The sequence below is a fragment of the Urtica dioica genome, chromosome 10 (assembly GCF_054948205.1).
Source record: "Urtica dioica subsp. dioica isolate 48M chromosome 10, U.dioica_male_clone48M_v1_H2, whole genome shotgun sequence".
NCBI lineage: Eukaryota > Viridiplantae > Streptophyta > Magnoliopsida > Rosales > Urticaceae > Urtica > Urtica dioica.
The window spans coordinates 7,126,797-7,139,840 of record NC_142765.1 but is presented as its reverse complement, the minus strand read 5'-3'; positions in this window follow the sequence as shown (position 1 = coordinate 7,139,840).

The following is a 13,044-nucleotide window of genomic DNA, read 5'->3' as shown; positions in this document are numbered from 1 at the left end:
GGAGCCTGGTGTCCGCGAAGGCTGTGGGATCCGTGACGCTGTCTTTTGAAGACCGCACTTTAAACTTGAATAATGTTTATTTTGTTCCTACCTTTGGGAAGAACTTAATATACGTTGCTCGTCTTCGTGAGCAAGATTATTGTTTAAAGTTCATTAAGAATGGAATTCGTATTTCGTTTCCTGATAATTCTTTTGTCACTGATGCATGTATGAAGAATGCTCTTTTCTACATCTATCCCACTCAACCTTCTCTTTTAGACACCGAAATAGATAACGATCTAATTAGGGAGCCAAAGAGGATCAAACTTTCTGAATCCTCCGATCTAACAAAATCAACATACCTCTGACACTTAAGACTTGGTCATATCAGTCTAGATAGGATTAAGAGCTTGTGAGGGATGGTCCACTCCAAGCCTCTGCAATAGGTTCACTACCTACTTGTGAATCCTGCATAGAAGGAAAAATGACTAAGCGACCTTTCTCCGATAAGGGTCGAAGAGCCACTGAGTTGCTGGAACTAATACATTCTGATGTATGTGGTCCGCTCAACCAACAGGCACGTGGAGGATACGAATACTTCGTTACCTTCACTGATGATTACTCAAGATATGGGTTTGTCTATTTGCTTAAACACAAATCCGAGACCTTTAACGTATTTAAGGTCTTTAGGGCTTTAGTGGAAAAGCAAACTGGCAAAGTGATCAAAAACCCTTCGATCTGATCGAGGTGGTGAGTATATGTCTGGAGAGTTCGATGACTTTCTTAAAGAAGAAGGTATCGCTTCTCAGCTTACCGCACCTGGCACACCTCAACAAAACGGAGTGTCAGAGAGAAGAAACCGAACTCTTATGGAGATGGTTAGATCAATGATGAGTTACTCATCACTCCCGCTTTCCTTTTGGGGATATGCCCTCGAAACAGCCGCCTACATTCTGAACCAAGTTCCGTCCAAAACGGTTCCTGGTACTCCTTATGAACGATGGACTGGCCGTAAAGTGAATCTTGGCCGCATCCGAATTTGGGGTTGCCCTGCACACGTGCTGAGGCAAAAGACTAGCAAGTTGGCTAGTATGTCAGAATTGTGCCTGTTTGTAGGATATCCGAAGGAAACCAAAGGTTTTACTTTCTATAGTCCCGAGGACGATAAGACTTTCGTTAGCACGAATGCTCGTTTCCTTGAGGAGGACTTTATGAAGGATGCGAAACCTAGAAGCAAAATTGTGCTTGAAGAAAAGTTGGGTGAGGAAGCTTCTACCTCATCTGTAAGAACTGTTCTTACCCCAACTGAAACACAACCTAACTCATCAGAATCTCGTCAAGTAGTACTTAGACGTAGTGGGAGGGCTACTCAAAAGCCTGACAGGTACATGTCTTATGGAGACTCTCTTGTAGCCGTCTCCGACATGGATGACCCTGTTTCCTATAGCCAAGCGATGGCTTGTTCTGAATCAAACCTTTGGCTTGACGCCATGAAAGTTGAAATGCACTCGATGTATGTCAACAAAGTCTGGAAACTTGTAGACCTTCCTGAAGGGATTAAACCCGTAGGGTGTAAGTGGATATACAAGAAGAAAAGGGGTCCTGATGGGAACGTCGAGACGTTCAAAGCACGACTTGTGGCGAATGGTTATACCCAACAAGAAGGGATTGACTATGAAGAAACCTTCTCGCCAGTCGCGATGCTTAAATCCATCCGCATACTCCTATACATGGCTGCAGCTCTCGACTATGAGATCTGGCAAATGGATGTCAAGACAGCCTTTCTGAATGGCAATCTTGACGAGCGCATTTACATGGCTCAACCAGACGGTTTCGTGGATAAAGGTCAAGAGACCAAGGTTTGTGAGTTGCTTAAATCCATTTATGGACTAAAGCAAGCATCTAGGTCATGGAATATTAGATTCGATGAAACTGTAAAGAGCTTTGGCTTTGAACAGTCAATAGATGAGCCTTGTGTTTACAAGTTAATACACGAAGGTAAAGTTGTGTTTCTGGTACTATATGTCGATGATATACTACTCATTGGTAATGACGTGGGTAAGTTATCTGAGGTTAAGGTCTGGCTAGCAAAGCAATTCGATATGAAGGATCTAGGAGAAGCCGCGTACATTCTGGGAATCCAAATCTTTCGAGATAGGAAAAACCGGACCCTGTCGCTCTCTCTAGCATCTTATATTGATAAGGTGATGGATCGCTTCTCGATGCAAGACTGCAAGAGGGGTCAAACACCCTTTAGGCATGGAGTTTCACTCTCTAAGGACCAGTCTCCCAAGACTGCACAAGAGATTGAAGACATGAGGAAGATTCCTTACGCCTCTGCCGTAGGAAGCCTCATGTATGCTATGCTTTGCACTAGACCTGATATATGTTTCGCCGTTGGCGTAGTTAGCCGTTTCCAATAAAACCCTGGACCCGAGCACTGGATTACTGTTAAGCATGTTCTTAAGTATCTTCGAAGAACTAGGAACTTGATGCTTACATACTCAGGTACTGACCTGACTATGACGGGATATACCGACTCCGATTTTCAAGCGGATAAGGATTCCAGGAAATCCACTTCGGGATCTGTGTTCATCCTTAATGGTGGAGCTGTTGTGTGGAGAAGTATTAAGCAATCTTGCATTGCTGACTCCACAATGGAAGCAGAATATGTGGCTATTTGTGAAGCATCCAAAGAGGCTGTATGGCTTAGAAAATTCCTTAAGTATTTGGAAGTTGTTCCAAACGTCGACAAGCCCATGACCCTTTATTGTGATAATAGTGGGGCTGTCGCTAACTGAAAGGAACCTAGAAGCCATAAGCGCTCTAAACATATTGAGAGGAAATACCATTTGATTCGAGAGATCGCGCAACACGGAGACGTGGAGGTGAAGTAGATCTCTGGCAGATCCATTCACCAAGGCCCTAGCGAACATGGTCTTCGACCAACTTCTAGAGGGATTAGGCATGTAGGACTACTCACATCTTCTTTGAGTCAAGTGGGAGTTTGTTGTCAATGGTGCCCACAAGAAGAGTAGTAGTGTCTATTTATGTACATTTGATGTCATATAGTCTTACGAAGACTCTTGCTTGTAATTGCTTATTCATTAATAAAAAGTTGAAACGTTCATTCAATCTTCCTTGTCTGAAGCTTTATGATAAAACCCTGGTCTTTTAGTCCATAAACAAACCTAACAACTTACGAAGAGACAAATGTAGATTTGCATGAACAAACTCTTCGTAGTTTGCTTAAAACGATATATTCGCAATCTTAGGGTCAAAGGACTATTGACCTCAGTATGATTGTTAGAAGAATCTATGATGTCTGGTTATGAGGCATTGAGAGTTGGGGACTCTATAGTTCTTCTAGGTATCTTCCGAAGGTACTGAATTGACCAGTGCACTTCTAGAGACAATATAAGAACAAACCATTTAACCTCTTATGTCTCGAAGTCACTATGTATGAATTGCATCATGCTTACCTTAATCCTGAAATGAGACATGCCATTTCACACCTTAGTATTCTCATTTGAGAAAGTCAAAGTTCGGACTCACTATGTGATTCCGAACAAGGCCTATTGGTGAAGTACTAAGTTGTGAGTCTGTCATGAGTAACTTTGTGAAGTTCTCATAGATATGGAATTCATGTACAAGATTGCTGAAATGCAATGTATGTCACCTCATGCTTTGTTCCTTGGAGTGTGAATAAATGAACTGGCCAGTGTCCAAATTGAGTCCTGACTCTTTTGGATGAAACAATGTGACTTGTTAGCTCCTCGTCAATACATTGTTTCTAACTTATTCACAAGCGACAAAGGAGTTGAGGAAATAACAGCTAGAAGGGTAAAATGGTAATTTAGTAAATCCCGACTAGCTGATGACATTCATGAAGGGTAAACATAGATAATATTCAGTGGATCCGCTCATCATAATTAGGTCGAATTCTTGAGTAGAAAATAAATTCATTTGAACCGAGAGATTTTCAGTGTCAGCTCTTTAGTGGAGTCAGTTGGCATTAAGCTAAACTTGGAAAAGGTTTGTGAACTTTTGAGTCCAAGTGTTTAGCTCAAGCTTTGTTCATTTGGGTCCATGAGGTCACTGTCACGAATCACATCGATAGGAATAGTTAAACTGGAAGCTAAGTCAAAACAAGAACGAAAATAGTTAAAAGGGTATATTTGTCTTTTGAGACAAAGGATGAAATGAATGTCAATAAATTTTTTGACAAGTTCATTTGATGACTTAATATCACTCGGCCAAGACTTGATCATTGGGCCTTGTGAATTAATTTCATTTCATAAGAATTTTATTGAAAATTCTAAATGGGCTTTTTCTTGTGTTGTCATGAACAAGTGAAGAAAATTCTAGAAGCCTTTTCTAGAAGCCATAGGCGCCCAACACTACCCAAAGAGAAAGGGAAATTATTTTGTGCATAAATGTATTTAGATACTTGCCAAAAGAAAAAGAGGAAACAAATTTGCATAAGGATGCACAAGGTATTTCGGCCAAGAGAGATATAGGCAAGCCAAGGAACAAAAAAGGAAACAAATCCTAGCCTTCTAGAAGGCTGCCTTGGGCGCCCAAAAGGAATGAGAAATAAGGGTTATTTTGCTCATGAATATGTGATATTCTATAGAAGAGGAAACTACCTTATTGAAGGTAAGACCTCTCCTATAAATAGGAGCCTCATTTCCTCACATTTGATTCATCCAAGTTTAAGAGATTTGAGAGACTCTCTCTCTAGAACTTGGCCGAAGTCCTCTTCTCTCTCTCTCTAGTTTATTTTCGGTTTTCTCTTGTCTTGGCACCTAGGTCCTCACTCGACCTAGTCTTTAGCTCTGCGACTTTGAGACTCGTTCTTAAGTCGTAGTGTTTAAAAGTGCCCACTCACTGATTCCTTCTTTTCGAGTGATTTAGTGATAGAAACTTTCGTGGTTGCTCGAGTTGCCGAGGAAAGAAAGAGAGACGTGCTGCGAGTGGAGACGAGCGTTGCAACTTTCCAAAAGCTTCTACAAGGTTCAAGCTTCAAGAAAGGTTAGTAAATTTTATAGCTCATATTAGTTTTTATTTACATGCACATGCTCTTGTCTAGGTTAGTAAAAACTAGTTTTACTTTAAAAGAAAATTTTTAAAATTCCGCCGCTTAACGAAGCGTTAAACTTTTTCTCAAACCCTAGATCGATTCCAACAAATGGTATCAGAGCCAGGTTAAAGGAATGCATGTGCATGTTTTTAAATTATGAGCTTGAAAATCGTTTTCGAAAGTTTACTAATTTTGTGACAAGTTAGAATTGTAATCTTAGATTTTTTTTAATTTATTGCTCATGCCTTTAAATTAAAAACCATGTTGATTTTCTATGAGTTTGGGATGATGTTAAAACACATTAGAATCAGTTCTAAAAGTTTTTAATTTTTTATATTGAAAAACGTGTTTTAAAGGTTTGAGTTTTTTCGAGTAAATTTTGTGACTAGTTTTATTTTCTTGCTAGTTTCGTTTATTTACTTGAATCGTTTTATGCATGTTGTTTTTTCTTTTATTCTATGTTATTACCCTGCTAATAAAACACAAATAAAAGCTTTAAACAACTTCATAAAACGTTCCGTTACACTCGATTCTTTTTCGCACCTAAAAGGACAAAGCTTTAATTTATTTCTTTTTCTTCGAGCTGGAATGTAAACCCGCATTAAAAGCGGCATAACTCTCTGCTCAGAAATCGAAATTTAATGATTCTTGAATCAAATTAAATCTCTGTCTGTCCTCTGTCCAATGCCACCGGTTTCGGCTCAAAAGGACATCGGAGCCGCCAGTTATGGCGATTTTACTCCGAGGTGCGCGGCTGTCTGAAACTCCAGTTTTTTAGAAATCCGGATTTTCAAACCCCACTACCATGAGTTATAGAACTCTAATGAGAAAACTTTCTTGAGCAAAAATGTTTTTCATATGATTATAAACATGATGTGTAAGATTAAAATGTTTTGATTTTTGAAAGTTTAATTGAAATTGAATTTTTACAAAACTAGTTTGAATTTTGAAAAACCGTTTTCACTTTCAAACTTGAAAATATTTTGTCATCCAAATCAAATCAGTTTTCAAAATGTTTTCAAAACTATATCTATATCACATATGTTCAAAATCTATATGCTCTTGAAATTTTGAGTGGGAGGTCTCTTTGTGGACAAAACCGAAAAATAAAAAGATGTGTAATCTCAAACTTTCAAGTGTTCGAGTGAGTTGAAGTTCACACTTCCCTCACGCACTTTCCCGAAATAGAAAATAGGAAAAGATCGAGTATGTCCCTTGTGCCTTTATGCACTAATACTGCTCTGAACATGTCGATCTAGGATTCTCTTCTAGTTGTCCGCTCTGTCACTCTCTAACTAGGAAATTTGTTTCCGAACTTATAAGAGTCGATGAACCAACTCCAAAAACTAAGTGGGAGGGTTATACTCGTTGTTTGTAACCCGCGATCCCCAACACTAATGAAAGATGCAATAACGTGGGACTAAGAGCCGCTCTTGCGACCCTCACTTAAATGTGAGTACTCCAAGGCGTTATTGCTTCGATCATTGCTCAATGAGCTACGTCCGAGAGTGATGCAATGATGGCAAGGCCTCCCCTTGGGGGATTGTTTTTCAAAGCTGATCTTTTGGACTAAGTGGTTGGTTGCACACTTAGGCTCAATCCCTAGTATCCTTCCTTAAGGCTCTGCGAAAGGATGTGAGTGATCAAACCAATTTACAAGGTGGCTAGTCAAAATGATGTACTGACATCTTGGCTTAGCATTAATGATGTGTCATTTACTTATAAAAGGAGATTTTTTGCGGCCTTCTCTTGAGGGAGTAAATTATCGTTTGGTTTATAACACCTTTGGATTTTACAAAAGTCTTAATAAAACTTAAATCCTAAACCAAAGACTAATCATAATCTTGTTTCAACTTCAATAGGCTTTATGTCCCGCAAACATCTCTCAATCTTTCTTTCCTCGATCAAACTCGAAAACGAAAACTACATAGATTCGAAACGTAACCTCGACATAATACCTACCGTTAACAAGCACAAATGGGTACTCACCACCCCGTGTCCTCCTCTGTCGAATGATGATTCAACTCAAGAGGACAATGACGCCTTAGCGGCCTGGCTTCGATCCGATGAGATTGTGAGGTGCTGTATCTTGGCATCTATGAACAATATGCTGAAAGAGCAACATCGTGACATCGAGACTGCCGCCGAAATGCTCTACAATCTCCTTGAGATATTTGGAGGGCAAAGGCGTCAAACAAGGCTACAAGCAGTCCGACAGTTTATGAACTGTCATATGCAGGCTAGGACTCCTGTTGGAGACTTCATGATACTGATCATTAGTTTTCTGAATAAAATGGAAATCCTAGGATCTGAGATTGATGGGAAGAAAATCATAGATATGATCTTAGAAACTCTCCCCGCATCTCTTGATACCTCCGAAGATGAACTACTCCATAAACAAGCTAGAGTACACTGTTACCAAGCTTATGAAGGAACTTCACACTGCTGTAGGTCTCACTAAGAGAAAGAGGAATCAAGGAGAGGCACATGCTACTGAGCAAAAAGCCTCCGCCTCTGGAACTAAGAAGAGACCTCACTAAGCCAATAAAAGGAACTGTCCTGCCTATCTCAAAGCAAAGGAACATAGTATTGTACTAGTTACCGAAGCATGCTTAGTAGCTGATAATGTATCAACGTGGATTCTTGACTCCGCTGCTACTAACCATATTTGTTGTTCCTTGAATGGTTTCAAGAAAACCAAAAGCTTAGAGGAAGGCGAGTTCTGTTTCAAATGGGGTGATGGGAGCCTGGTGTCCGCGAAGGCTGTGGGATCCGTGACGCTGTCTTTTGAAGACCGCACTTTAAACTTGAATAATGTTTATTTTGTTCCTACCTTTGGGAAGAACTTAATATACGTTGCTCGTCTTCGTGAGCAAGATTATTGTTTAAAGTTCATTAAGAATGGAATTCGTATTTCGTTTCCTGATAATTCTTTTGTCACTGATGCATGTATGAAGAATGCTCTTTTCTACATCTATCCCACTCAACCTTCTCTTTTAGACACCGAAATAGATAACGATCTAATTAGGGAGCCAAAGAGGATCAAACTTTCTGAATCCTCCGATCTAACAAAATCAACATACCTCTGGCACTTAAGACTTGGTCATATCAGTCTAGATAGGATTAAGAGCTTGTGAGGGATGGTCCACTCCAAGCCTCTGCAATAGGTTCACTACCTACTTGTGAATCCTGCATAGAAGGAAAAATGACTAAGCGACCTTTCTCCGATAAGGGTCGAAGAGCCACTGAGTTGCTGGAACTAATACATTCTGATGTATGTGGTCCGCTCAACCAACAGGCACGTGGAGGATACGAATACTTCGTTACCTTCACTGATGATTACTCAAGATATGGGTTTGTCTATTTGCTTAAACACAAATCCGAGACCTTTAACGTATTTAAGGTCTTTAGGGCTTTAGTGGAAAAGCAAACTGGCAAAGTGATCAAAAACCCTTCGATCTGATCGAGGTGGTGAGTATATGTCTGGAGAGTTCGATGACTTTCTTAAAGAAGAAGGTATCGCTTCTCAGCTTACCGCACCTGGCACACCTCAACAAAACGGAGTGTCAGAGAGAAGAAACCGAACTCTTATGGAGATGGTTAGATCAATGATGAGTTACTCATCACTCCCGCTTTCCTTTTGGGGATATGCCCTCGAAACAGCCGCCTACATTCTGAACCAAGTTCCGTCCAAAACGGTTCCTGGTACTCCTTATGAACGATGGACTGGCCGTAAAGTGAATCTTGGCCGCATCCGAATTTGGGGTTGCCCTGCACACGTGCTGAGGCAAAAGACTAGCAAGTTGGCTAGTAGGTCAGAATTGTGCCTGTTTGTAGGATATCCGAAGGAAACCAAAGGTTTTACTTTCTATAGTCCCGAGGACGATAAGACTTTCGTTAGCACGAATGCTCGTTTCCTTGAGGAGGACTTTATGAAGGATGCGAAACCTAGAAGCAAAATTGTGCTTGAAGAAAAGTTGGGTGAGGAAGCTTCTACCTCATCTGTAAGAACTGTTCTTACCCCAACTGAAACACAACCTAACTCATCAGAATCTCGTCAAGTAGTACTTAGACGTAGTGGGAGGGCTACTCAAAAGCCTGACAGGTACATGTCTTATGGAGACTCTCTTGTAGCCGTCTCCGACATGGATGACCCTGTTTCCTATAGCCAAGCGATGGCTTGTTCTGAATCAAACCTTTGGCTTGACGCCATGAAAGTTGAAATGCACTCGATGTATGTCAACAAAGTCTGGAAACTTGTAGACCTTCCTGAAGGGATTAAACCCGTAGGGTGTAAGTGGATATACAAGAAGAAAAGGGGTCCTGATGGGAACGTCGAGACGTTCAAAGCACGACTTGTGGCGAATGGTTATACCCAACAAGAAGGGATTGACTATGAAGAAACCTTCTCGCCAGTCGCGATGCTTAAATCCATCCGCATACTCCTATACATGGCTGCAGCTCTCGACTATGAGATCTGGCAAATGGATGTCAAGACAGCCTTTCTGAATGGCAATCTTGACGAGCGCATTTACATGGCTCAACCAGACGGTTTCGTGGATAAAGGTCAAGAGACCAAGGTTTGTGAGTTGCTTAAATCCATTTATGGACTAAAGCAAGCATCTAGGTCATGGAATATTAGATTCGATGAAACTGTAAAGAGCTTTGGCTTTGAACAGTCAATAGATGAGCCTTGTGTTTACAAGTTAATACACGAAGGTAAAGTTGTGTTTCTGGTACTATATGTCGATGATATACTACTCATTGGTAATGACGTGGGTAAGTTATCTGAGGTTAAGGTCTGGCTAGCAAAGCAATTCGATATGAAGGATCTAGGAGAAGCCGCGTACATTCTGGGAATCCAAATCTTTCGAGATAGGAAAAACCGGACCCTGTCGCTCTCTCAAGCATCTTATATTGATAAGGTGATGGATCGCTTCTCGATGCAAGACTGCAAGAGGGGTCAAACACCCTTTAGGCATGGAGTTTCACTCTCTAAGGACCAGTCTCCCAAGACTGCACAAGAGATTGAAGACATGAGGAAGATTCCTTACGCCTCTGCCGTAGGAAGCCTCATGTATGCTATGCTTTGCACTAGACCTGATATATGTTTCGCCGTTGGCGTAGTTAGCCGTTTCCAATAAAACCCTGGACCCGAGTACTGGATTACTGTTAAGCATGTTCTTAAGTATCTTCGAAGAACTAGGAACTTGATGCTTACATACTCAGGTACTGACCTGACTATGACGGGATATACCGACTCCGATTTTCAAGCGGATAAGGATTCCAGGAAATCCACTTCGGGATCTGTGTTCATCCTTAATGGTGGAGCTGTTGTGTGGAGAAGTATTAAGCAATCTTGCATTGCTGACTCCACAATGGAAGCAGAATATGTGGCTATTTGTGAAGCATCCAAAGAGGCTGTATGGCTTAGAAAATTCCTTAAGTATTTGGAAGTTGTTCCAAACGTCGACAAGCCCATGACCCTTTATTGTGATAATAGTGGGGCTGTCGCTAACTGAAAGGAACCTAGAAGCCATAAGCGCTCTAAACATATTGAGAGGAAATACCATTTGATTCGAGAGATCGCGCAACGCGGAGACGTGGAGGTGAAGTAGATCTCTGGCAGATCCATTCACCAAGGCCCTAGCGAACATGGTCTTCGACCAACTTCTAGAGGGATTAGGCATGTAGGACTACTCACATCTTCTTTGAGTCAAGTGGGAGTTTGTTGTCAATGGTGCCCACAAGAAGAGTAGTAGTGTCTATTTATGTACATTTGATGTCATATAGTCTTACGAAGACTCTTGCTTGTAATTGCTTATTCATTAATAAAAAGTTGAAACGTTCATTCAATCTTCCTTGTCTGAAGCTTTATGATAAAACCCTGGTCTTTTAGTCCATAAACAAACCTAACAACTTACGAAGAGACAAATGTAGATTTGCATGAACAAACTCTTCGTAGTTTGCTTAAAACGATATATTCGCAATCTTAGGGTCAAAGGACTATTGACCTCAGTATGATTGTTAGAAGAATCTATGATGTCTGGTTATGAGGCATTGAGAGTTGGGGACTCTATAGTTCTTCTAGGTATCTTCCGAAGGTACTGAATTGACCAGTGCACTTCTAGAGACAATATAAGAACAAACCATTTAACCTCTTATGTCTCGAAGTCACTATGTATGAATTGCATCATGCTTACCTTAATCCTGAAATGAGACATGCCATTTCACACCTTAGTATTCTCATTTGAGAAAGTCAAAGTTCGGACTCACTATGTGATTCCGAACAAGGCCTATTGGTGAAGTACTAAGTTGTGAGTCTGTCATGAGTAACTTTGTGAAGTTCTCATAGATATGGAATTCATGTACAAGATTGCTGAAATGCAATGTATGTCACCTCATGCTTTGTTCCTTGGAGTGTGAATAAATGAACTGGCCAGTGTCCAAATTGAGTCCTGACTCTTTTGGATGAAACAATGTGACTTGTTAGCTCCTCGTCAATACATTGTTTCTAACTTATTCACAAGCGACAAAGGAGTTGAGGAAATAACAGCTAGAAGGGTAAAATGGTAATTTAGTAAATCCCGACTAGCTGATGACATTCATGAAGGGTAAACATAGATAATATTCAGTGGATCCGCTCATCATAATTAGGTCGAATTCTTGAGTAGAAAATAAATTCATTTGAACCGAGAGATTTTCAGTGTCAGCTCTTTAGTGGAGTCAGTTGGCATTAAGCTAAACTTGGAAAAGGTTTGTGAACTTTTGAGTCCAAGTGTTTAGCTCAAGCTTTGTTCATTTGGGTCCATGAGGTCACTGTCACGAATCACATCGATAGGAATAGTTAAACTGGAAGCTAAGTCAAAACAAGAACGAAAATAGTTAAAAGGGTATATTTGTCTTTTGAGACAAAGGATGAAATGAATGTCAATAAATTTTTTGACAAGTTCATTTGATGACTTAATATCACTCGGCCAAGACTTGATCATTGGGCCTTGTGAATTAATTTCATTTCATAAGAATTTTATTGAAAATTCTAAATGGGCTTTTTCTTGTGTTGTCATGAACAAGTGAAGAAAATTCTAGAAGCCTTTTCTAGAAGCCATAGGCGCCCAACACTACCCAAAGAGAAAGGGAAATTATTTTGTGCATAAATGTATTTAGATACTTGCCAAAAGAAAAAGAGGAAACAAATTTGCATAAGGATGCACAAGGTATTTCGGCCAAGAGAGATATAGGCAAGCCAAGGAACAAAAAAGGAAACAAATCCTAGCCTTCTAGAAGGCTGCCTTGGGCGCCCAAAAGGAATGAGAAATAAGGGTTATTTTGCTCATGAATATGTGATATTCTATAGAAGAGGAAACTACCTTATTGAAGGTAAGACCTCTCCTATAAATAGGAGCCTCATTTCCTCACATTTGATTCATCCAAGTTTAAGAGATTTGAGAGACTCTCTCTCTAGAACTTGGCCGAAGTCCTCTTCTCTCTCTCTCTAGTTTATTTTCGGTTTTCTCTTGTCTTGGCACCTAGGTCCTCACTCGACCTAGTCTTTAGCTCTGCGACTTTGAGACTCGTTCTTAAGTCGTAGTGTTTAAAAGTGCCCACTCACTGATTCCTTCTTTTCGAGTGATTTAGTGATAGAAACTTTCGTGGTTGCTCGAGTTGCCGAGGAAAGAAAGAGAGACGTGCTGCGAGTGGAGACGAGCGTTGCAACTTTCCAAAAGCTTCTACAAGGTTCAAGCTTCAAGAAAGGTTAGTAAATTTTATAGCTCATATTAGTTTTTATTTACATGCACATGCTCTTGTCTAGGTTAGTAAAAACTAGTTTTACTTTAAAAGCTTTGAGTGTGGCTCGAGCTCAAGATGGAAGCTCGTCTGGTTCGTCACCTCAGTCACGCGTCGATCCAGTACTGTATACCGAGTTGCAAGCTCAGTTGGCAGCACAACAAGCTCAAATGGCGGCACAACAAATGCAGATG